A 26,403-nucleotide genomic window follows, 5' to 3' on the forward strand; every position below is an offset into this window, starting at 1 on the left:
TGCTTCCAAGCCAAAGCCTCCAGCCTTCCTCGATAATGGCTGACTTACTGCTTCCTGCATGTCCCATGACCAGGCTGGCTGGCCTCCCTTTGCCCTGCCCCAAACCCTAGAGTTACCCAAGAATGCACTAACACCATGCCTTACGTTTCTTCTGTGTGAAGCTCCTAATAAATACCTTAACTAAGCTGAACTGCCTTCCTTTAAAGAAACCCATGACTTTGCTTCTGGATTTGCCTTTCCTGCAAGCAGTGGTATTTAGCCATGCAAAACAGTCCTGCAAATTCACCCGTCTTCTGTGGCACAAAGAGACCCCTGACAAGAAAGTTTAAATTGAACATCTTTCAATGGATGACAAATCTTGGCCTGCCTGAAGCCTTTGAAAGCCCAAAATGCAATGCAAATTAAAGTTCAAGGAGACTAGAAGAAAACTATTTTGGCTTTAGGCTTTCAACGAAGAAAAAAAAGAGTTAAAAAATTTATTTTAAACAGCAGTTCAGTCATTTACTTTCCTGGTATTAATGAACACCTTCTGCATGTTCCCCCAGATAAGGATGTGATTCACATAGCAGGCTTACCCCAGAAACTCAAAAGGTCAAAAAGATGGCAACAAAGAATTTTGTTAATATTACCTAGAATCCACTCTGTTCCTTTGGCTATTTTAGTATCAGTAAATAACTACGTTTTCTGACCTAAACAGTTCCATTTGAGAAGCTTTCCAGCCTGGATGTTTCTAAAATGTTACCAAATGATTAAACACAAATCCTCAAATGAAGAGAGCGGGTTTTATTAAATATCCCAGAGCAGTGCTGTCTGCCCACACTTATGCCCATGTCTGGCTGCTGGCTGATAAACGCCTTGGCTTTAAGATATTACTTATTAGCATGCCTGTATATTTCCACCTCACACAGTCACCCAAGGGTGATTGCTATCTGTTAATTGAATTCCGTGCCAGCAACTGTGTCTTTGTGTGCCTGCCATTATAATTTCAAGGATTGTGACTTCATTTCCTATTTACAAGTTGCAGCGATAAAAAAGTGTATTTATTTATATATAAATAAACACAACATTTTTGTAGGTATATGGCAGGGGGTGGATGGAAGTCACATGTGAAATGCACAGGTGTGTCTGAGTTTTGCCTTCTTTTTTCTCTTTCTTTTTAACGGCATTCTGCTTCCCACCTGGAACAGAGCTTGTGTGATAGGAGATCTCCCAGTGATGGGCTGGGGGATCTGGAGAACAGAATGAGATTCTGAAGTTTAGAGCAGAGCAAGCTGAGGGTGTAGAAAAGCTTGGATTGATGCCTTCCAAGTGCTGGACTCTGTGGTGCAGGCTTACTGCAATAATGATTTACACATCTGCCACACTCTGTTCAAGCATTTTAGAGCCGTTTCCAATCACTGCCTCCATAACAGTAGTCTGTGGAATGCTTCTCCCATTGTTTTAGATGAGAAAATGTTATGTATACATACATACATGGCTTGACTCTCCTGAGACCACACTGTGAGAACAAGATATGACTAGGAGAAGAAGAGAGCAGAAGACACAAGACCCCAGTGAAGGCTGGCATGTCTGACTTCTGGGCCTGCATCTTAGCAGCAAGAAGCCACATCTCAGATAGCTTTTGCTGGCCTCCAAAAAGAAACTGAACCCTTTGAAAAGATATTAGTCCTTTTGAGTTTGGACAAGTCTGCTTGAGCAAACCATGGAAACTCCTGAACCTGAACAACCACAACTGGCTGCCACTGGAGGGAAAGCTGGTCTGTAATCCTTTTCATAAATGCATGGAGATTCGCTTCATAATGCCTCTTGGCTTTCTTCCTCCTCAATATGTCAGTAGGAAAATTGTTCAAAAATCCTAGTCCTTGGAAGATCAGAAGCTAATTCCTCTATTAAGATCCACAAGAAGCAGGTAGTAGAAAAGTGAATGTAAAAAGGCTTGAAAGGAGTTGTGGCCACCTGAAGCCAAGGGTCTGTGGAAAGCCAGGGTGATCTTTTTCACCCAGCCAATTAATGTTTCACAGAAAAAGCAGTCAAGCCTACAGCCAAACAAGTCCTTGTTGCAGTATTCTGTATGGAGGTGGATTTCTTACCACCCAGGTGAAGCTTCCGAGCATGCCTGCTGTGAGCACTCCTGTTTCCAAATGTCTCCAGAGACAGAGCCTGAGTAATGAATTGGAGCATCCCTATCTGTTATGTCAGACACTACCCAAACACTGTTTGTTTAGTAGGAAATGCTATGAAAGCATTGCTTTTTAATAAGATTCTTAATATTTCCTGGAGCTTATCTACATGAGTCTCATCACTGTTTTGCTTTTCCTTTTTCCATTTCCATAGTCAGAATGTGCTGAGCTACATGTCATTTAACATAAGCACCCCGGGAAGTTATAAAATGTTTTGTGAACTGGAAATAAAAGCTTTGGGATCAGATTCATTTTAACATCCTAAGAAATCTTTGCCCAAATGGTGTTAATGTAGTTCAGCTTGTCTCCAATTTAAAGGCACTTCCCTTTAGTCTGGCTTTTATTTAAAGCAAGATGCATATTGCTATAAATTAGCTTAAGAAATAATTTTTGCCTGTAGACAGTTGTATACTTCATATTCATCACTGATTCAGCTAACATCAAAAACAACCCCTGGCTTCAAATATTCTCTCTTTGTGTTACAAATTCTCTATAAGTTATATTATTTACAAAATGAAACACAGTTACAGTTTTCAGAGTAACTTCCAGGGACAAATTGTTTGCACTGTAATGGATGGAACTAAAGATGCCATCTATTATTGGGATGACTCCACTTGATCTGTAAATTTATTTTGGCTGCTTATAACTTGGGAAAACTTTATCCATTTGAACTGATTTATTTTATTTTTTTTTTAGATTGGGTGTCATCCTCATAGCAGTTATAATTTCTGCTGAAATTAAGTTTCTGGAATTTACTTGCTTTCTTAAAATTTAGGAAAGCACTGTGCATGCACAAAGGCCATTAAAACCCATACTTGTTAAAAACCAAACTTACTGAAGTCTAATAATGAAACTGGCCAATGTCAGAATCAACAGGATTGAAACATTTCAAGGTCGTTGTACAGGTAATTTGATAATATTTAACTCTTGAATAGTAAATATAAATAAAATATGTTCTGAAACCAAAAGAAAAAGAAATCAGGTCTACAGTAAAAAAACTGGCAATGAGAAACACCTTCTTCAGTTTTTTAATTGCTCACATTTTTTTCTGTCAAAACTATCATCACAAACAAAATGTTCCTACAAAACATTTCAATTCCAACAAAGCTGCATTTCCTGGTGGAAGATATTCTGGTCAAAAAAACCTTTCAACAAAATGTACTTCAGGCTCAGCCTTTGATTAAATGAGAACACAGTGCTCTTTCAAATGTCTCAAATGCAAAATCAGTCCTGCTCAGTGTACGGCTCTAGACTGAGAGGTGAATGAGTGCAGGGCGTTCTCTTGCTGCAAGCTCTTGCTGTTGGGGTGGGAAAATCAGAAGCATGCTCACTGAGCTAGGTCAGTTGCTTAGGTGACCAAATCCAGGGAAAAGTTCTTGCCTGGGAAACATCGCAAATTTGGCCTTGGTCTGATCCCAGGGCTTGGCTGGAGCCTAAGGCTTTGGCCTGCGACATGGTCACGCACCCATCGCAGCTGAAAGCAGCTGCGGGACAACCAGAGTATGGCTAGTAAAGACCATGTTATAAGGCACACATGCATAATCGGGGGTTGAATTAGGATTGCACCTTACCTCTGATGCTCCATAAATTTGAGTGCTTGGCTTTGCAACGTTAATATTTTTTGAATCTGTAATTTTTGTTGTATAATTGTATATAGTACATAATTACTCATAATTCATTACTGCACATGCAAGTGCAGACAATGTTTAGACATTAAATCTCAGCTCAGTGATTGAATAGAGGGTACAGTAAAAATAAATATACATGTATTTCATAAATATTTGCATAATGAGCTATTTAAATGCAAGAGATCCTAACATATGTAAACAATTGGAAATACTGTATGTGTGTAAGTCTAAAGTGGATGCAAAAAATATACACAACCCCTTGTAAAATCATATGATTTAGGGCTCAAATGTAGCATATTTTTTAAGGCTTTATGTATTCCAGTATTACAGACCATAAATACACATTGTATTAAAAACATATTGCTCAGTATAATTAGTCAGTAAACTTTATGACTGAAAGCTTTGGGTGACAAAGACAGTGGAATAAATGGACATTAGTAACTGTCCAGTCACAGTGAAAACTCTTTGTGGTCTGCAGACTGAAGACATCCAAATGGTTACAGGACTCAGGGTTATCAATGCCGGTTCAACAACAAGTACCAGAGGAAATAATTTTCCTCTTGTTAGAAAGCTGCCACATAACATGGTGTGGAGCTTCTCCAACAAAACTTTTTCCCAGCTCAACGGGCAGCAGTGCATGCAACAGGAACTAAGAGACTATCTCCACCAAAACACAACACTTGCTTTTCCTGGTCATAGTCCAGTCTGAGGCTTCTGGACCAGTGCATCTAACGGCACCCTAAAGAGGCTCTGCAAGCCCAGCCACAGTATAATGCAGTTCAGTGTGGTTTCTCCGAAGGAAATGTAGTGGTGGCGGATGGAGGGCTCAAAAAGACTTTCAAAGCGAAAGCTTTTTTTTCTGTTAATAACCAGTCTGAGCTAGCTGTCAAGGAGAGAAACAATGAGCATTGTACTTGGTAGATAGGCTGCCTACTGACTAATTACTGCCTTTGCAGAAATCAACTTCTGCGCTAAGGGTGAAAGCATTAGATTGCATCCACAGTCACACCTCTGAGCTCACAAATGATTAAAGAAACTGAGTAGTGTACTGTTGCTGCCATCCCCCTTTGGCTTCATGACTCAAAGGGACACTGCTAACAAGATGCATCCCGTCTCCTGTGGAGCACTCCACATCCCCATGGTAGAGAGGACAAGTAGAGAGCACACACACACACCCGGCTTTGGGAGGCACAGCTGGCTGGCATGGCCAAGAGGGGATGGACAAGGGATCTGCTGTCTTCAGTGGGACTCATTCTCCTGATACCATCTAGATGCCAGGCCTGTAACAGGGCAGCTGTCAGTAGCTCCATGGGCAAAGCAGCCAGAGACCTCAGGGTGGCAGGAACATCCCAGCCACAACTCTGTCCCCAGGTGGTACCCCTGCTGCCTCTGCCATGCTTCAGGGTACAGAAGGACCACCATCTGTGTCCTAAACAACTTCGATTGCAACATCCTAGGCCCCAGAGCTTTATGTACGTGCTGAACTCCTGGCACCTGAGCAGTTAATAAATGTTTGAGTCACTGGGGAGCTAATTTAAGATACCCCACAATAACTGGGTGTAGCAAATAATTGGCGAACTGAAGAAATGGAAGATAATATGAGATGCCTGGGCGTGGGTGTTTATGTGAGACATAGGGAGCAGTTTTTGACTCAGAGGCTAAGTTATCTGGGCCAGACTTAAGGTTATGGAAACTTCAGTATGAATTCTGGGGAGGAAGGAAATTAATACAATTCTCTTCTATGGGACATTTAGTTTCAAAATTTAACTCAAACATATTTTCATTAGTAATGCTCCCAGTCATCAGGCAACTCTGAATTTTTAAAACCTCCCTTTCCAACTCCTACACTACATTTCAGTCTTGTGTCCAACTCATGACAAGCCCTGCACCAAAAAAATATTTTCCTCACAGGCATTCCACATGCTCAGAGGCAAAAAAAAAAAAAAAAAAAGGTTTTTCTGAAATGCCACACACAAGAAAGCCATTTGTGTTGTGGGTGAGAGCCACTCAGTGTGCAAACCACAATCACAGTCATATTTCTTACACCTTCCAACAATCAACCCACAAAGATAACACTCCTCAGAAATGCTTTTAAGAGATTTTCTGCTCACCTGGAATAAAGGTAACATTTACACTGCTGTTCCTCGTTGAGCAGCTATTCTTAAAACCAAGATGTGTTCTTGACTAACCTATTTCCAAAGGAAACTTTAACAACTAAAAACCATGGTTTCTGCAGACCAAAGAAAAAGGCCAGTCAGTTAGTATCCTACCCACTTATAAAAGTGTCATAATGTGAAATACTATTATTTTTATAATCTATTACCAAAATAATACTTGATTAATACAGGGTAATTTTACATATAAAGAATTCACCCTTTTCTTTTCTCCACCCCCAAAAATGGCTCTGAAATTAAATTATTCTGGAAGAGGAAAGCATCTCCAGATCATGACTACAGACAAATATGTGAGGAAGAAGCACATTTGACAAAAACTGTATAACAAAAAAAATCTCTATTGCATGTATCAGACTCTTTTCCAGCCTTTTCTGACTATCCTTAATTGTACATCTAGTACCTGCTTCAGCCCAATGCTCTTTTAAAAGCAAAGGTTAAGGAGCGCTCAGCTTATGCCAAAACATCTGGATGTGCTACAAGATGTGTGTGTCCTCACAAAGGATCGTTGGAGTCCAAGGGCTCTTAGACATCTCCTCTCATCCATGCTCTTCTCCTGTACTCCAGCAGAGCACTGCATTTACATGAGTTTGCAGATGTGTAGCTGCACACCTACATCCACAGTACGTTGCTTAGGACAGCTTAAAATTCTGTGTGAAGTCCCTCTTGTCCCACAGGCTTCTTCTAAAGTACGGCTCCCAAGAAACATGTGCGAAGAATCAAGCACCAGACTGTTACCTCTCAGCATACTCTCCAGAAGTGAAGGTCATAGGAGGAGGAAGGGAGGGCTTCAGCACAGGGCCCATGGATGTATGAATGGTGTGCATCCACAGATGGCACATGCATGGGCAAAGGTCTGTACACTTGCAAAGGTGCAAGCAACACATGTAGCCACTTGGATTTGCTCATGTCATCTGCGTTCATTACTGGAAAGCCTCTTGCATGGGACAATTTCTTCCCAGCAGGGGTGCCTCCTGCTCCCACATCTGCCCCTGCCTACTGCTTCTCTTATCCCTTCTCTTTCTCACCTCCTTGGGACCTAAGCCGCTGCCACTGAGTCCTTCTCTGTGCCAGACATTGCCTTTCAGGCACTGGCTCAGCAGCAGCAGCAGGCAGCAAGCAGTGTAGGAAGAGGGGAGCCGCAGCTGTGCTGCCACCAGCTCAAATAGATGAGCTGTCCTTGTGTCACAGGTCTCCCACGCAGCAGCATGCTTTACATGCCTTTGGACCACTGTGCAATAAGGCCCAAGTTAGCCTTTCATTGCAAACTCTATTATGCAGCCATTTAAAAAGCAATCCACAAACCCTGGCCTCCTTTTGACGTCTCTTTGCACCTTCACCATCACCAGTGGGACTCTTAAACCATTCAACAGAAGTTCTTTCCAGGTGGAGCAATGTTCTTCTCCACAGGATGGTCACAGCAAAAGGTCCGCACCAACAGGCCTGAGTTTTAGGGTGTTGGCTTCAAGCATGTATGCATCTTCATGTTTTTGAAAGAGAGGATAAGACAAGCTAAAAGCAATCAGACATAGAGGCTTCTTGATCAGCAGGTAGGGACGAAGAGCCTGTGTGTGGATGCTGAAGAAGGAAAGGTAGTACACTTTAAAGGCAAATGATCTGGGTCTGTGCTAGCAGCTCTTTATAGTCCAGCAATGGAAGGTCTAATTGAGGCTGTGTAATTATCTCCTTACTATATAAAATGAAATGTGCACTCCCTTGGTGGATATCATTGATGAAAAGCCAATTGGGGAAAAGGCTGAAATACATGGCAGGATCAATTTTATTTGTAATGTTTTTTAACATCTAATCTATACATTTAACTGGTTGAAGCGGGTGGAAATAAATATTATGTTAGCAACTGTGTCATGGAATGAGGCTTTGCTTTTGATTAAAAAAATAAAGGTAAAACAACCATTACCATTTTACAGTTAACATAATTTGTTCCACATACATTTTTTCAGTACTAAGGTGTACTAAAACATTTAACTGGTAAATAAAAATGCCTATAAACTTCTAAAGAGATCTTCAGAGCACCTGGACAAAGACTGAAGAATGCGATTTTATTTTCTTAATTGTCTTGTAATACTTACATGAGTCTATATAAAAAAATAGGTACCTATATACTGTTGCAATTATCTCTTTATCTACGTATCACTTCCATATAGCAAAAATGTACTAAAAATATTGATCTCAAACCTTATTATGCATTGCTCTGTTTCTTGTTTTATTGATATTAACAATATTTGCCTCCACATAAAGTCTATTTTGCTCATATTACTACCTCATTGTGCAAATGGAACTCACAAACCAAAATTTAGGTTCAGACACTAGTCCTAAATTCCCCCACTGCAGAGCAGTTTAAGAGTTCATGCTTAAAGAACCGGAAAGATAAAAACTTAATTACTGATTTTTTTTTTTTCATTTTAATATATGGAATATATGTACCAAGCTAGACACAAGAGAACAAAATCTTTTTTATGATATCACATAATTTGATCTCTTAAAAATCAAACATCAATAATATTACTGATGTAAATAAATGAATAAAGGAAGATAACGTAAAAATCTGACAAGTATCATGTCTAGGGGTCTTGGTTTTATTTTGAACCTATAAAACTCGGGTAAGGATCAAGGCTTTTCCACTGAAGTTTTTACCCAGTGGATGTTTATTTTTCTGCAATGTAATTTGATGCTGCTGTTGGTTTTGGCATTAATACATTAAAAGTTAAATTTATGTCAGCACCAACAGATCAACTATCAGATGTTGCTATTAACTTTGACATCAAAATCATTAAGAAATTGCCATCGTGTAAATTAATTATCAGAATTGTATTGGCATGAATGCATAATGATATTACTCATGCAAATAATTAAAGAAAATGCACAGTGAAAACCACATTAGAATAATGGCACAAAATGTCATTATTCTGGCTTCTTGACAGCCAGACGCTATTAGTTTTCAGCACAGTGAACTTTAAGATTAACAGAAAGAGACAGGGAAATCCAGTGCAAGGCTCAAGCTGCTCTTACATGTGCCTTTATTTATTCAGTATACAAAACTGTAGGAATGAAAATTAATTTTTTTAAACTCATCAAAGAAAGCTTTTTACATTACTGTTGAGAGATTAAAAAAAAAAAAACAACAACAACAAAAAAAAACCACAAACAAATCCTGCCCCCCAAAACACAGAAAACAAACCCAAAGCATCAGAATGGCTTATAGCACTTGTCCAAAGATATTTGTTCTTTTTTTGTTTTCAGTTTCAGGTCTCAAGGGGCCTCACAGAATCATAGAATCATTTAGGTTGGAAAAGACCTTTAAGATCATCAAGTCCAAACATAAACCTAACAGTGGCAAATCTACCACTGAACCATGTCCATAAGTGCCTAAAGTAGATGCTATGTGTTGAATTCTGATGTATTTTGGTTACAGCTTTTCTTTGTATCACTGGAAGTTCCAAGTCTTTGTGACCATGTCCTGGGATCAAATCCCAATAATACAAAGACTTTGGGTGTCATTAGGATGATTGGTAATGTATGCTGGGAATTCGTTATTCAACTATAAAGGGTGTAAAAACGCTAGGATTTTCCTGAGCCCAGGAGAGTAATAATTAATGTGAAAATATATTTGGGTTCTTTCCTTCCACCCCCTACCCAAAAGTTATTACTGACCAGTGCTCAAGGAGAGCGAATTGTGATTGCAGTGCATGTGTGTGTTCTCTTAATTTAATGTCTAATGGACTGAGCTTTTTCGTCAACAGCAAAAGACTGTCCACTCTAATAGAATAAACATTACTAATGATTCAGTGGTGCATGCCAGCTTACTCATCAGCTGGATAGATTTCTTTTAAATGTCTCTCTCTATTCTCTCCCAATTCAATGGAATAGGTCTCTCCTAGTCATGGTTTTGTACTTGATCCAGAAATGATAATATAGAAATAATGCAAAAAGGCAGTAACTTCTGGGCTTCTTGCCTTCCAGCTACCCTCTTTACTAGACTAAGGAAATACCAGCACCACCCCAAAACAGAAGTTCTTATCCTAAAAATAAAATTCAATGTTTTAAACAGTTAAAGCATGAGGGAGAAAGCCTTATTTACTTTCCTACAGAAGGCCACTCCTACTGACACTCAAAATAAAAGAAGTATTTCCAGGATAAAGTGGAGGGCTAGGAAACAGGACATCTATGAGCTATTTTTGGCCCTATTCTTGTTCTACATAATTTCAGACGAGTCACATAAATAACTTGCCTTAAATATTTCCCTGTTGCCAAAATACGAACAGTACCAACACAAAGAGATGTGGCAAAGGATCCACAATTAAAAAAGCAAAAGCCACCCCATAAATTAAAACTAGTCAAGCTACATAAGCATGCACAAACATTCTAGAAATTTCTCAGAAAATCTGTACAAGATTTTTTTGTGACCTAACATCCAAATTCTGCAGCTGCATATGCCTGCACAGGTTCCTGCATGTCTGAGAAGTTACTTCTAAATCTCTGTTTGACTCTCCTTGTCACTGCACTCTCTAGTCTTGACATAATGAATCTCAACTCAGAAATGGGGCACAACAGGCAAGCAATCTATGCATCACTGGTACCAAAGGTTTGGTTGTTGTCTAGATTTCCTGACAGTTCAGATCTTATTTTCTCTGGTTCACTTTGGGGGATGGCGGGGGGGGCGGGGGGGGGGGGGGGGGGGAAGAAACCTGTTTTAGGGCAGTCAAGGTCTTTGGGAGCAATTTGCATCATAATTAATATCAGGGCAATGGCAAATGTAATTACAAAAAAAAAAAAGTCTTCAAAGCTATTTCTGATTTTCTTCAAACTTTGCAAGTTGCCTTGGGGACAGCTAACTTTTCAGGTATGTTTTGACCTCTTACAGTGAAATACAGACATATTACTTGAAACCGTTTAATGATGCCCTAAGCCTTTCACTTCTGTTTAACAATCCAAGCTTTGCTTTTAATCCATCAACAGATAAGTCAAACTTGTACCCATTATTTCAGGTTATGTTAATAAGATCTATGACATGTCTTGCAACATTTTATTGATAATATGTAATGTATTATAAGTATCATGAGTTTGCAGAGATGCTGTCACTCAGGGATTTTGCACATAAGGTATTACATCTCAAAAGCATGCTGCTGCGGTGAAAACAGGACTTTAAATAAATAGGCTGGCACAATTCTGCCTTCAAAGGGACAGTCTATAAATTCACAAACAAGATTTACAATGTAATTCAAGCCTGAATCAACACAGGACTTACACTGTGTAACTGAGAAGGGACACACCATGTGGTAGGTGTTTATAGTGTGGGCAATATTGTAATGCAGAGGTTGTTTTGCAGGCACATTTTTTCCTTTTCTAATTACACTGATTACCACCTCCCATTTACAATCACATACCCGCACCAAGTTTAACTGCAGTAATTGCTACATGATAAATTTATATAACGAAAATATTGAGTGTCTATTTAGTGCATTATAATGTAATTTAGCAGCTGGGGAAAAAAAGAAGATGGCAACAGCAGCATCATGTGACTTCATCAATTCTCCATGCAACATGGCAAAGCAGCCTCTGCACTATGCCTGCGAGACCTCTGAGGTACAGTAGCTGCATCTGGATTAGAATGAACATCTGTAAATGCACTAGCTAACTTCTAGTTTATGGCCACATTTACTTGTGTGAGTTAACTATGTCCTACAGATGATATTTTTCACTCCCCAGCTGTTTGTCAATGGTATGAAACCAGATTCCTGGGAAAGGGCAGACACTGTTTCTTGGGGAGCAATAAAACCCTGAAGTGATGGTCCTTGTGACATCACCTAAAGATGTAATTCACTCAAGGAGTTGCTGCTTCTCCACCCAAAATTCAGCAACACAATCTACTAAGAATCAGCTTGCTTTTGTTCCTATTAAAAAAAAGAAATAATTAAAATTTTAATAATACAGGGCACACATATGCAGTTAACGCTAGCTTTACATGGGTTAGGACCTCATACAATTTAGTATATTTCCAACTCGGAAAACACGACTCCCCTCCAAAAAGTCAATCCATGTCTGTGTTACGGCACCAGCATGTGTTGCTGTTATATGATCAGCAGAAGTCCTGGCTCAAGTCACCTACCCTCAGAGCTGTCCCTGACTTTCAGAGGTCAAGATCATGTTACCTCTCATCTTCTCCTATATGAGCAAAGGAAACATGTTCTCTGCGGCTACTCTCATCTCTACATACAGAGCTGTTGCTTGACAAGTAAGGATGTATTAAGGGTATGATATGCTAATCAAAGACACAGCAAAATCAAATGTTACATGCTGCAAGTTGAATTGGAGTTGCAACTCATCAGCCCTGTCTAAAACCAGAACAGAAACACACAGTCCAGTGTTTAAGCAGGTGGGAGAATAAAAATGCATAGTATGTCTGTCCTTCAGAAATATTTTCTGCAGTTTTAGCTAGTTTAACTGAAAGATTTCTGACCTCGGTTGCTTTGGAGTGATACAGCACTTGCTTTTCTAAGGGGCAATGTTAAAAATTATCATTTGCTACTAACTGAAAAAGAGGGATTACAGACAAGTGCTTGAAGTGGCTTATTAAGAACTGCAGCTCCTCAGCCCTGCTGCCTGCTCAGCTCTGCATCTTAAGTCTATGGGCAAATAACTTCAACCCTTCCACTCCTCAGACTACAAACCTTTGAAGCAGTCACTCCCACATGAGTGCTGAGTTTAAATACCTATTTTTAAAGAGCTTTGAGATTCACAGGCATACCTTACTCTAAAATGGCAGATATCTTCTAGCCAAATTCACCAGCTGTGAAGTGTCAAGGAAAAGAGCAAATGCTGGAAAGCCAGCAAAACCAGTATCTATAGCCTGGGCATGCTGGGGAGTCCTACAATTAGAGTTTGTTCTTTCAGTTAACCTCTCCAAATACACAGAAGGTATCACACATCCTCACAGCTGTTCCTGACCTCACACTCTCCCAAAACAACCACTGATGTCAGTGAGAGCCTGGCTGCCTCAGGGTGACCCAGACAGGCCCGTGGCAAGGGCCAAAACTCTTATGATTTCTTCCCAAGCTCCCATACTTGCTGCTCCCTGTGAAACAGGGATAGAAGCGGCCCATGGGCTGTTAGAAGCAGCTGCTGGGACCTAGAGCTCCTTGGGACCCTCACTTCTTTACTGTGAATATTTTTTTCTCTCCAAAACTACTCTTTCTTCTCAGTTCATATTGCAGAAGTACTACTCTATAGTGTATTTAAGCATCTTTCGAAGAAATGTACTGAGCGTGAGGAGAATGGCTGTGCTTGCTAAGCAGGCAAGGCGGAGCCCTCCACCCCCTCACATCTACCTCGTACAGGAGCATGAAAGTGGGTAACAGGCTACTTTTATTCATCTCGCCGAAGCCGCAATGCTTGCCTCATCCTTCACCTCAGCCCTCCTCTGCATGATTTCAGTGCAGGAGTGACAGCCCCCATGTGAATCTGGCCATGCCTGGCTGCCTGGCGCTGCTGGAGTAATGGAATGGGATGGGATGGGATGGGATGGGATGGGATGGGATGGGATGGGATGGGATGGGATGGGATGGGATGGGATGGGATGGGATGGGATGGGATGGGATGGGATGGGATGGGATGGGATGGGCAGCAGTGTGCCCAGGCAGCAAAGGTTTCCTTGTTTTAGACAGAAGGATCCTGATCTACACAAAGGCAAAAGCATAATCAACCTTGTTCTGATTAATTGCAGTGGAAATGGTAAGGAGCTATCAATGCAGAAGCCAAGAGGGATTAAAACTAAATATAACCTACAGGAGGGAGAGGATGTGTCTTTGAAAACACTCTTCTGAAATGAAACAGGAATCTAGGGAAAGTTTTTCTCTCCTCTCCCCACTCCCTGCGCCTGTGCAGTGAGTGAAAAGGAGTTCCTGCCTTCCCCCTCCAAATAAAAGTGCCGCTCGCTTCCCTGGGATGAGCAGCTGGGACCATCCTGCTATCGCCTCCCTGCTCTTCCTCACAGCTTTAAAATTAGCATTGCAGTGATCAGGCGGCAGCGGAAGAAATTCTCACCCACCATTCGCCACAGCGTTCAGAGCCGATCACTAAAGCAGCACCTGCCTCCAGGAGCTGGGGAGTTTGCAACACCCCGTATCTCCACCAGCCCGGGGCTGAGGCTCGCCACGCAAGCAGAAGGCTGTCACCCACCCAGAGAGTTCCCGCTGCTGCTGGCACCACGCACGTCTGCCCAGGCTGGCTCCAGCTCTTGGTGTGAAGCAGCCAGGGAGGCAGAAGTGACTGCAGACATAAATAGCAGAGTTGGTCTGAGATGAGGAAGATGATTCAACGAGGTATTTTGGTTGCATTTTTACAAAGGCAGCAAGATTCTCCAGAGAAGGTATTTTTAGTGGGCTGAGACCCATGATACTGATCAGTAGGCACAGAAACTGCCAGTGCAGGAAATCTGTACAGTAAAACCACCCTGAGGGTGTATCCAGACAAAGTGGTAAGTGCAAGTCAGAGACCAGCTTCTTGTAAATTTGGAGCTCCAGCAATTTCCTGAAGCAAATTTCACAGAGAGTCCTCAACAACATGAAACATCCATTCAGCCCTTCCTGGCTCATCCTGGCTTCATTTCTGGTTTAACAGCAAATTAAAATTGATTAAGCCAGCATTTATATTTTCCTACAAGGTACAGAGAAACTAAATTCATTTGGGATAAATCCCAAGAAAAAGCAACACTCATGCACACATAGACTATTTAAAATAAGTTCATCTGGGATGCATAAAACCTGAAAAACATTCATTAGGACTGGAAAAGGAGACACTATTAATCAGCTTAAGGCATCTTATTACTCAGTGAAAGAAAACTTCAGCTAGCTAATTTTTTTTAAACACACATAAACCCCCAAAATTCTCCTTGGAAGAATTAGCCAGCTAACTTGCCATAAATATGAAGAGGTGGGAAAAAAGGCAAATGAAAGGGGCTGGGGGCTGGATTATTACTATTTTTTAATTTGCATTCAACAGGAGAAAGATTTATGCATGAGATGCAAATTGCTATGTGTTATTTACACATCTGAAGAAAAACAAATCTTGAATGTAAATGCTTAGAGGGCATATTTTTAAATATGAAAGTGGTAAAATTATTATAATGTTTATAACTCCCACACTGTTAAAAAGAGATTAAATTGGGGAAAAATGAGCCCTTTTATTTAAATTATAGAGTCCTCACCAAATATTAGGGCAAAAATCAAATACAAACATCTGTGTGCTTTCCATACTTGAGAGTGTTTTAGAGCAATTTGCTCACCTTGCAGTTGGTCCTATCCAGAATACCCCAGTGGGTTAGCAACTGCAGAGGGCAATGGCCACTTACAGCAATTCTGTTTCCATCATGAAATACTACATATGTCTTCAGAAAATAAACAGAAATCCCTTCATAAAAAGAAGTCCATTCCATAAGCAGTCCAGCTCAGGTGGTGGGATATATACAAGTTGTGGGTGACCACTCCCGAGAACAAGGTGAATAGCACTGAAGCCTGCAGTAAAAGAGCAAACAAAGCTAAAAGACCAGGAAGAAAACAGTAAGAATAAGAAAAAGGTGAGACGAGAGCAAGTAATGTTACGTAGAAGATCCAGTATTGCCTAGTTGATCCATATCCACTGAACTGTGTATTTTCCATTTCCCCTTGGAAAATGTAAAGGATCTCTATTTTACTAGCACTGCTCAGTCTTTCATACATTCACTTCTGGAGGGGAAAAGCTATTATTTCTGGTTTTACCAGAAGAAAACTAAGGTAATAAGACCTGGGTTATCAAACCCATCTACATGCTTGACTCCTATCAGCTTCTAAAAACCTTGATTATCTGCACCAAAGACTCATTTAAAAAGCAAAGAGATTTAGGTGTCTCCATGTCCTTGTCACTTTTGAGAAAGCAACTCACAGTGAGGGGCACAAAAGTCATTAGACTAGATTCCGTAAGCTGAAAAACAATCATGGAATTGCTGGTTTAGTTTGTTTTGTTGACTGTGAGAGCTGGATGGGGGTTGCTGTTTTCCTTCAGCTGTCCTGTGTGAGATGGACCTTGGAATCACATTTCTTTCCTCACAGCACATCCCCCCAGCAGGAATTCTGGAGCAAGACCTGAGCACACCAAAACCACCATTCTTGTAACACAGGGCAGTGACTGCCCACAGCAATTATGCTCAGGTAGCTCTGTCTGTGGCACTGCATTCCCACACTACGAATTCAGTGGAAGTCCAGGCTGTGCCCAGCAGGAGAAGGAGCCTTGCAAGTGCATGTTTCACAACCAGAATCAAAATTTTCACATAGAACATCAAAAATTTTGCAGAGGACATAAAGAAGGACATTTCCTACCCATTCAATCAGGCCAGAGAAATTCTAGTCTAATTAAGAGTGGTCAAAATGAAAGAAAACCCAACCATAAGTTATGAACACTCACTTTTTGAATGTCAGTTCATAAACACATTAAAAACAAGTGAGAAGGCATCCCTCTTACAGTCAAAAATTTGGAGCAGGTTTTTGTGGTTGTGGTTTTTATGGCTATCCACATGGCTAATTCACATCAGTGTTTTGTTGATCTTTTAATATTTATGTCCAGATGCCACTGTAAGCTTCCAGATGTTTTTGCACAGACATTCAAAAATGTTTGCATAGCAATTACCAAAAGAAAGTTTGAGGCATTTTCGAAGAGCTGAGAATGACAAGAGTAGGTTTTGTTGCTGAAAGATTTAATTTTCTCTTTTTTTCTTTCTTTCTTTTTTTTTTTAAATTTATTTCTTTATAGACCATTGTTAGTATACCAACCAAAAGTGGAACCCAGTCCATCTGCTTTGAGTCTCCTATTTAGGTGCTGCCTGAGAAAATTTTAAGTTTCTGATGCCAGATGATTCCTACATTCTCTGGCAACTGCAAAAAAGTAGATACCTTTGCAGGTCTCCAGGGGGTGATATATCCATATAACTTAATCATCCCTTCAGTCTCCACTGACCGTATAGGACTCTAGATATTCCTGAGGTTTAAGCTACACATATTCCTCTGCCATAGAGAAGGGACTGAAGGAGTAGGAGCCATTATGGGCCAGCTGCCTTTGGAATCAGTCGTGGAGTAGCGGGGCTCTGCCTTCCTACACGGTGTCACAGCGCAGTCCCTTAAGAAACCGCAGACACCCCTGGGGCAGGAGGTGGAGGTGAGCTGCCTGTCAATCTCTGCTTGCAGTGCACCACGGCTCTGGCTGGGAGAAAAGTGCCTGTTGCACCAGAGCGACTGCTGCCAAGCATGGATACGCAACTGAAACGCAGCCATTGGAGCACATTCAGGCTAATTAGGAAATTATCTAACGCTTGCATGTATCTGCAAGGAAAGGACTCCTGGGAAGTCAGTGGGCTGGACTGCAGAGCTTCTAGGTGAGATGAAGCCAGTCTGGGTGGGAGTTAGGTGGACTTAACCCCTTCCCAAGTTATCTGTGCTCTGGCAATTATAAGACAACTTCATGTTTCCCTTGTTTCTGTATCTTGTTGGGAAAAAAACCCACAAAAGCAAACATAATCCAAATGCCAAGTGTGGAAAAAAGAAACAAAACCTTTCTTAATGTAGATAATTATATCATATGCTCAGGACAACACAGTGAAAAAAGAGCTATGTTGAGCAAGAGTGGAAAGATGCCAGAGAGAGGTGATTTGTTTAGCACCAACACTCAAAGTGACAGTCTGGTTGCCATGTCCAGTTGTTTCTGGGAGAGAAAACAGGCAGTCTTGTTCTTTGAGCACTCTGAGTGTTTGCTGCAATACCTATTTTGGTCCCACAAATAATCAACAAGAGTTTTATCAGTCAGTTCAATGGGGTGAAGATTTTCCTTTGGCTAGGAATGAGTAGTTGGGCCAGCAGCAGCAGCTTCAGCTGACCATGCTGCTCTTGTGAACTGGAGTCTCCCTGGATTTGCCCATAGAACTCTGCAGAGACAGATGTGGGTGGCAAACGTGACTGCATGAGCTATATTTGTATTTAGTCAGCTACAAGTGAAATTACACCATAATGTACTTAGGGAAGGATTTTTCACTAAGAAAGAAATATTACAGTGTGAGAGTGTTTGTCAGTATTTTCTGTTAACTAAGGGTTGGAAGCATATATATACATTCCAGACAGCAATGTGAAGTAGAGATAGCCAGCTGCTTTAAACTGGCTTGGATACCAGAAAAATATTTGCAGCAGTGTTATTTCAAACTACCACTCAGTTAAAACTAGCTTAGGCATCTCCCTCAGTTACCCTGTAACCTGCAGTATATTCTGATGCTACGATGTGAAGAGAAATCAGAGAGAGGAAACAGCTGGGAGAATATAAAATAGATTTTAAATTATTTTCCAGAAAAATACATCAGAACTTGCTAAAGAAATTATTTCCTAGGTACATCTTTCCTAGCCTTAGCTCAGCTCTTTAGTACAAAAAAATGTAAAAAGAAAAAAAAATCATCTGATTAGCAGCATGAAATCCATGTAGCTATTATTCAGCACTGTGACTGTCAAATGTCTCCTGAAGTCCATAAAACTAAACACAAAGACCTCCAAATGTGATCTGCAAACTTTAAAAGGCAAAACTAAACTAAACACCTGAAAACTGTGGGTCAGGTCTTCAGCTGCTGAGAATCACTATTGTTTCCTTGCTCCCAGTGGAGCAACGTTCACATACATCAGAAAAAGCTGCACTGAATTGCACCCTTCATTGTATCCACTCAAATAAAGGTAGCTCCTCAAACCAGACAACAAGCTCTCCTGGAACTGGTAATTCTGTGGCAAGTCAGGTGTCTTACTTATATGATCTACCCCCAGGTTTATGGGCTGCATATTGCAAACATAACCACACCCTGGAAGCTGCACTTACTGTGGTCACCACTCGCACTGACCATGAAACTCCATTTTATGATTCTCAGCAGCAGAGCCACATGATGATGCTGTTCACCTTCTGTTGCTTGGCATTTGCTGATGATTAGTTCAGAGTCAAGATGACATTTTTTTCCCCGTAGCACTGGATCAGAGCAAGGTGCATTTTTATCTGTGTTTATTACAATTATTTTTTTATCTTCCCTTGGAACATCAGGCTTTGATCCCTGTCAGGGACCAGTTAATGAGCAACATGGACTTTTGATGTGCTCTGTGAAGGCAATTCTTATGATTCTTTTTCAATGGTGACATCTGTTTGCATCCTACTTTAAGGTCAGTAGTGGCCAAAAGACATGGTCCTGGAAATCTTTATTTTTCATATGGGAAGCAAGACAAATCTTTGCATAATCATATATGACTACTCTGCCTGCTTTGGTCTTGCCCAATGCTCTCAACTTGTCATGGCAAGCGGTGTTTGACAAAGGATCAAAATGAAGGGCATGTGCATATACAGGAAGCCTACAAAATCATGGGAGTAGTTCAGTTAGCAATGTTCTCTTCCTTTTTTTTATAGTATTTCTGATAATGAACAGGTTTTAGCAATGAAAAATAAGTTTGCACTGTGACATCAGTAACTGCAGGATTAAAGTGACTGGAGTTCCTTCAAATAAAGAACACCAAGGAGGTGTGGGCTCACCTGTAGTTGTGCATCAGGACTACCCCAACTCTTCCACCCCTTTGACTTTGCCACTTCTAATAGAGCGGGTGGTGATAAAAGAGGCTGAGGTGTACATTGTCTGGTATGACAAAGCTGCCTGGAGAGTCACATGAAAGAGGGGAGCCACATCTCTAGGCTGCAGCTGAGAATCAGGTCTCCTTTGATCAGGAATATATCCCAGCTCTATCACAGCACTGGAGTCTCTCTTCTGTGCCATGACCCTCAAGTGTCATTCAGCTGTGTCTAGCGTTTGGGGTCATGGCACAGGAGAGGGACAACAGAGTGGTCCTGTGCAAATGCCTGAAGTACAGCCCAGGGCACAGTGGGTCAGGAGGAAAGGGACTTTGCAGCTCTCTGTTACAGCCCTGTGTGGTTTGTCTCTTATTTTCTTAGAGGTCCAAAAAGGCATTTTAAAACTTCAAGTGGGGGTGGGGGTAGGGGTGATGGTGGTGGTGTAAAAAATAACTTTAATTGCAAATAGTGGCATAAAAACTGTGGTGTTCAGTCTGCCTTTTTCTACCAGGTAGTAACTTAACTGGCTGTTTTTAAAAATTATTGCCTTGCCCTGTTAGACTCAATACCTGTCACATGATTAATGTGCTAGTATCTTATTAACTGCTGTGTTAGAGGACCTGCCATACTCACCACCCACCACCCCCTTCTCTTGCCCCTTTTGTAAAAACCTCATTGCAATCCCACGGCTCTGACTGGAGGGTACTGCACCTTCCAACAAAACATCAAAAAGAGCAAAGAATTATTGTTTTGTGGTAATCCAACTCATAAATCAACCCTCACGTTTTGTTCTGAGGACGGTGAGGGACCCCACGAGCTCCCTGTGTTGGCATTCACAAGACAGTCTGTGTCTTCAGAAAGAAAGGGAAAAAAAAGGGGAAAAAAGATCAGGAATGGCTAAATCGTTTCAGTGGCTGATTGATCTTATCTGGACCTCCCTTGCTGCAATAATAATTCAAGACTGTCAAAAATCACCAACTTATCTGATTGGTGGTCTTACCAGCTGCTCTTTTATCGGGGCCCAGCTGGATGGGGAAAGCAGGACGTGGCATGACCTTGGTATCTCAGTGCCTGACCTCAATATCTAATCAGTCAGATGTCTTCGCTGAGGATGTCTCAGGATGCTGTGCATGTCCTCTCTGGCACCAAGTCATTCAAAAGACATTTGCTTCACACTGACGTTAGCCCACCAGCACACACACACAGAGCACATCCCAGTGTGTCACTGCCCTGCCTGCTAGTGCTGAGGCACCTGAGGTTTAAGGTGCTTTTCTGTAAAGCTTTGGCAGCCTTTCTCCTGAAAAACTGGGTCTGCAGGACTGCCACCCGGTCAGGAACATTTCAGCATCCTGCTGGCATCACAGACAAGGCCTCCAACTCATTTAATTAGTTTTATGCAAGCCATATAGTATATGTCCATCAGCACAATGGTTGTACCTATAGAGTACCACCCCATAGGCACTGACTCACAGCCTGTACTATGAAGAACATGGGGTTTGTTGCTTCAGACTGGAAATAGAAGGACAAGGTTTTTACCTCCGCTCTAATGGCCATTAGTTGTGTGATTGGGGAAAATCATTTCACCTCTCTGCATTCAGATACAGATGGAGGATTACACTTGCAAGGTCCCCATCACAGCAGGGCTACAGGGGATGTCTGTTAGCCCCAGGGCTTTCCCCAGAGCTGAAGGAGAGAAATTCTCCTTCTGATCCATCAGAGGGGCAGGGTGCCAGTGTGGCACCTGTGATCCTCTGCCCAAGGGAATGGTGAGTGGATCCATGTCCTGACCTTCACCAGCCCTGCTCTTCCTTTTCTCCACACTGGGGCTGTAGGAGAGCCTCCACCCACCCGGGCATGCTCCCTCAGGAAGATATACCCTCTGGGGCAGGTCCTTGAGACACTGGCATCCCCTCCTTTCCTTGTCTGCTTGATCTTCCACAATGGCGGATGTTGCTCGAGGAAGTCCCTCTTGAAACAGCAGAGTCATTGCCGTAGCTGTGTGCTGCCCTGTTCAAAGATATGAACAGTGTGCTGAGGGAGAAGCCTGGGCTTGAACCACCTGTGATATTAGTAGAATAGCAAGGAAAAAGGCTGCAAGAAGGGAAACCTGAAGCACAGAGAAATTAACCATCCAAGGAAGATCAGAGTTCTCTAGCGTGTCATTTCTGAAAAAGGTTTCGATTTTCTATTTAAATATTATGGCTTTTAATTCCTTTATGTGTGTACATTTATTATACAGAATTTTTAAAAGGCTGACATTAGAATCAAAGATTTTGATTCTGTTAAGCTTTTGGCATGACTCTAATTTGCTTTTTTTTTTTTTTTTTGCTTTTTTTTTTTCCCCACTGGAAATTACTATGGCTTTGTTTGTTTGTTCCTGCTCCGTTTAACAGAAAAATCTTCTGCAACTGCAGAATTTCTCATAAAACAGAAACTTATTTCCCAACCAGCTCCATCCATCATCTCTGCTGCATGCAGTGACTGCTAACAGGAGTCTTGGACATGCTCTTCGCACACTGAGACCAGGCACAAACCCTGGCCTTTCTGCAGACGGGAAGTATGAGAAAAAGGTGGAAGTCTGAGACAGAAAAAAATCTGTCACAGGCTCTCACTGTGGGGATGAATTTCCCTGTGCAGTGAGTAGGGACTATGGCAGGGGAGCCCACAGGATGCACTGATGGACCAGTGCATTCTTTGGCCAAGTGCTGGTTTGCTGTTGCAGTTCCAAAGTGCCAAAACATTGAATTGCATGATGTTTGTGACAACGCTAATGTTAAAAGCTCAGAGACCTACATAAGTCTTGAGGTTTAGTCCTTGCAGGACTTGCAGTGTTTATTTTCAGTGCTAGTATAATTTACCCCCTCTGCCCTGTGAGTAACAATAATAGTAATACTAAGAAGAAGGTGAAGAATTTCTTGTGTATTTTTGTTCCATCTGTGCTTTGCTTCCACTTATCAAACTGTGGCTGAGCAGAGTCATAGGGTTTGATGTCTCCTTAAAACCAGTTCTAAACACTTTTATGGGAAAGCACATACAAAATAATCCTTACTATATTTATTTATTTTGACAAATAAAGATTATTTAATAGGTTTGGAGTCTCGTTGTTTACTAAAAGGAACAGACTGTGACAATACTTGGGGATTCAAATAGCAAACAAATTGAAGAGGGTTACCTGCTGCCCACCAATTGCACACAGAGCACACCCCTGGACAATGTTCCTGCACTCACGAGGACATTGCAGCAAATTCCAGTCTAAATAAAGCCACAAAGAACAGATAAGCAATTGCACCTCAACACACACAGATGCATATACACAAAAATATCCCCTTATCAGGACCTAGATAATAAACCTGAGAATGCAGCCAAATGCACCTTAGTTGATTGACAATACATAACAGATTGCCTTAGTGTATTCCTTGGGAGAAGCAGAACATACAATTAAATAAAATTTGTAATTAAAAGCAACACTGCCACCACCACCACCACCACCACCCACGACCACCACCCCCCTCTAAAATAGCTGCCAAACTCTGACTAGATAAACGTGGTATTTCAGGTGGAAAATTCAATGGACTTAATAGGAGTAATAGGAACAGTTGGTCCTGGAAAAGCTCATAAACTGTAAATATTGCTCACTGTCCATGATAACACCATGATGAATGTATCAAAATATTAGTATCAAAAGACTGCTGGAATGCATTTGCAATGTTGTGGAAAGCGTGAAGGGATGTAGCTGTCCTTCCCATGGCTTTATATTAATCTCTGGGTACTGGCTGATAGCAGGGGCCACAAGCACTATAATTAGATTTTTGAAATGTATATGGGGAGGAGGAAATGGAATAATTAAGGTAAGCTATCAGATGCCTGTCCTCATCCTTTTTAAACAAGCCAGAAATATACCCTGCACTCGTTCAGCATGCAACCTTCAAGGGGAAAGGTGTCAGACACTGTAATTGGTAGAACTTGAATGCTGCTATACTTTTTTAAGGAAACCTATTTTCCACACCAAAATTGATCCGGCAAGGTTGTTATCTTATAATGCACACCTAGAGAGGTACTGCAAGGCCTGAGGGTAGGGAATAGCAGGGCACTTCACAGCCTCATCCACACAGCCTGCAATGCTGCACCCCCTCTGGGGGAACTCACAGGCTATGAGGTAAAATGTATATGAATATGTATATGATGTATATATGTATATGTATATGTATATGTATATGTATATGTATATGTATATGTATATGTATATGTATATGTATATGTATATGTATATGTATATGTGTATGTAGAGTTTGGGTTTTGCCTTAAAACGCATAGGTGAGGCAGTGAAAACATGGCAATGGTACAGCACCTGGCTGGGTCTGACACACAAACTAGGTGAGCATTTGCTTCTCCTGGGGGCTCTAGTAGGTGGGAAAGCCTCTGACCTTCCACTCACATGGCACTTCTGAAGGGCATACTGGGTTTTATTTAATTATCCTGCCCTTCTTAAACAACAGAGAGGAGCCAGGGAACCTCAACAAACACAAAAAAGAATATTTTCGGTGTGGAAAATTATTTGACATTATTCTTAAATATTTAAAGGACACTGTCTGCTAGTTTGGAAATCCAGTGAATAATTTAATACTGTTTGACAGAATCTCTTTGGGTCAATTATTCAGTAAGTGGATTAATACATTCTGACTAAAACAAAGCACATTGCGTTTTGGCGGGCATATCTCATTACATCACATATTCCTTGTCACATTGCGTTGCAGAGGATGCCAGCATAATCAAATGGCGCAACTTGAGTTTGACAATGCAATCAGAATAATTTCCAAATAGTGTACAAAAGCTTCCTTTTCCTGACTCTTTCTCTACCTGGTCTGTCTATATTTATCTGTCTGAAAAGGAAAATAACACAGCAAGAGATCTGATCAACTTCTAAAAAAAAATCTAGTTGGAAACTGCCAGCAACTCTTGACCTCATTATAACCCTAAGCATCTTATCTATACCAAACACTTTAATTTTAGAATAGCATCTTTAAAGCCTCAGGGGAAGAGAGAGAGCATCTCTTGATGCTTGACAGCAATTCTCTAACACTGACATGGTCCAAAAGAGATATTCTTATCAAATCCTTCTGAGGAAAGCAGCTGTAATATAGGATCTCAAGGGCAATGGGGATACAATACAGGTTAAAAAAAGAAGGATCCTTGGGATTTCAAGAGATACGTAGAAGGCTTCAGAGGCAGCAGCTGTCTCACATCAGAAATGGTTTTACCTATAAAACTGGAATGGAAGGTCCTGATTATGTTTCAGATCACCAACAGACATACGTCCCTCTCCCGTCCTTCTACTTTCCATTCTTCCCCGACATGCTGTGAAGAAACAGGTGGGACTTTCTTTCCAAAATCCTGTAATGCAAAGTGGGGAGGAAGATGGTCATTTTAGTAAAGCTAATGAAAATTTAGAATTTCTATCTTGTGGGAAATTGTCAGATTCTTAATTTTTCCTTCAAGTAGAATGGGGATAAAAAGTCAATAATCTCATACCTTTACTGTGAAAGAAAATATTCTAAAAGCAATTTTATGTTTATGCATTTTTTATAATTGTACTATGAATATTGCAACACAGCGTAAAACTCAAAACCATGCTGTGGAGGACAAATACTCAATTTCATGGGAGTGATTTGAGTACAACATGATATTTACTTCATTAAAGTGAGATCCTTCTGCAAAAAGTTTCCATTTCCTGCAGTCAGCATTTTCTGACCAAATTCCTTTACCAGCTCAAAATTATGAAGACAGATATGCAAAAATGCATCTGAAGGTCTGAGTAAAATCAGAACAAAAATCATGAGAAGAATAAAGGGTACCTGCTCCTCTGCTCTCACAGCAGAGATGCTAAGGCCTTTCTCATACTGTGTAAATGAAATAAAGAGAGTTGCACCCTTGTACATCCATGGCAAGCCACAAAAGACTTTCAATCTCCAGCTGCATTCAGCAAAATCCTCCATGTACCATGGCTAGGATGGCACCTGGCTCTGTCCAGTGGCTGCTATAGCAGAGCAAAAAGCACATCTAGGAAAAAGAGATGAGCTTTCTTCTGAACATTTCCTAAGAGTGACTCAACAGGAATTTTTCTTACTATATCTGTGAACAGGAGCAGGGATGAGGTCAGGATAAAGCCCCAGAGAAGCTTGTAAATTTAATTGCGAGGAGTCCCTAGAGGTTTAATTCAGACTAGCACTGAAAAATTCCCACACTCACGTGCATCTTTGCCAGACTTTCTGAACAATTTCCCCTCCAGAGTCATATGAAAGCCCATCTTCTTCAGGTCTCCAGCGTGAGGCCAGCAGTCCTTCCCACAGTCCCATTGCCCAGAAGCACTAATGCCAGAAGCAAATTGGCCTTCTCGTACTCTTCAGGATCAGAAAAAAGAAGCGTTAAAGGCAACTGAAGAGAAAAAAGACCCAAAAAACAAAACAACCTGCAAAGCCCAAACAAGCTGGGATGCAGAAATGGGCAGGCTCTTAGTCTAGTCAAATTTTTTTACCTATTTTTTTGTGTTTTACATTAGGCATCACAGTACAGCCCATGGTGATGCTTCATGCTCGTCATTTTAGACATCCAAAGTGTTTTTCCCCATTCTATCAACTGAAAAATGGAAGCAAATGGAGAGTCACTGATTTAAGAACTTAGTGGTTAAGAGCATGAACCTACATCAAGCTCGCAGCTGTAGCTGTTAGCAAGGTCTGAGGTTGGACTGGCTGACCTGGATCCCTCAGATCTGCACTGGCAGTTTGCAGTGCTTCCACAAACAAACTT

The sequence above is a fragment of the Falco cherrug genome, chromosome 6 (assembly GCF_023634085.1).
Source record: "Falco cherrug isolate bFalChe1 chromosome 6, bFalChe1.pri, whole genome shotgun sequence".
Classification (NCBI taxonomy): Eukaryota; Metazoa; Chordata; class Aves; order Falconiformes; family Falconidae; genus Falco; species Falco cherrug.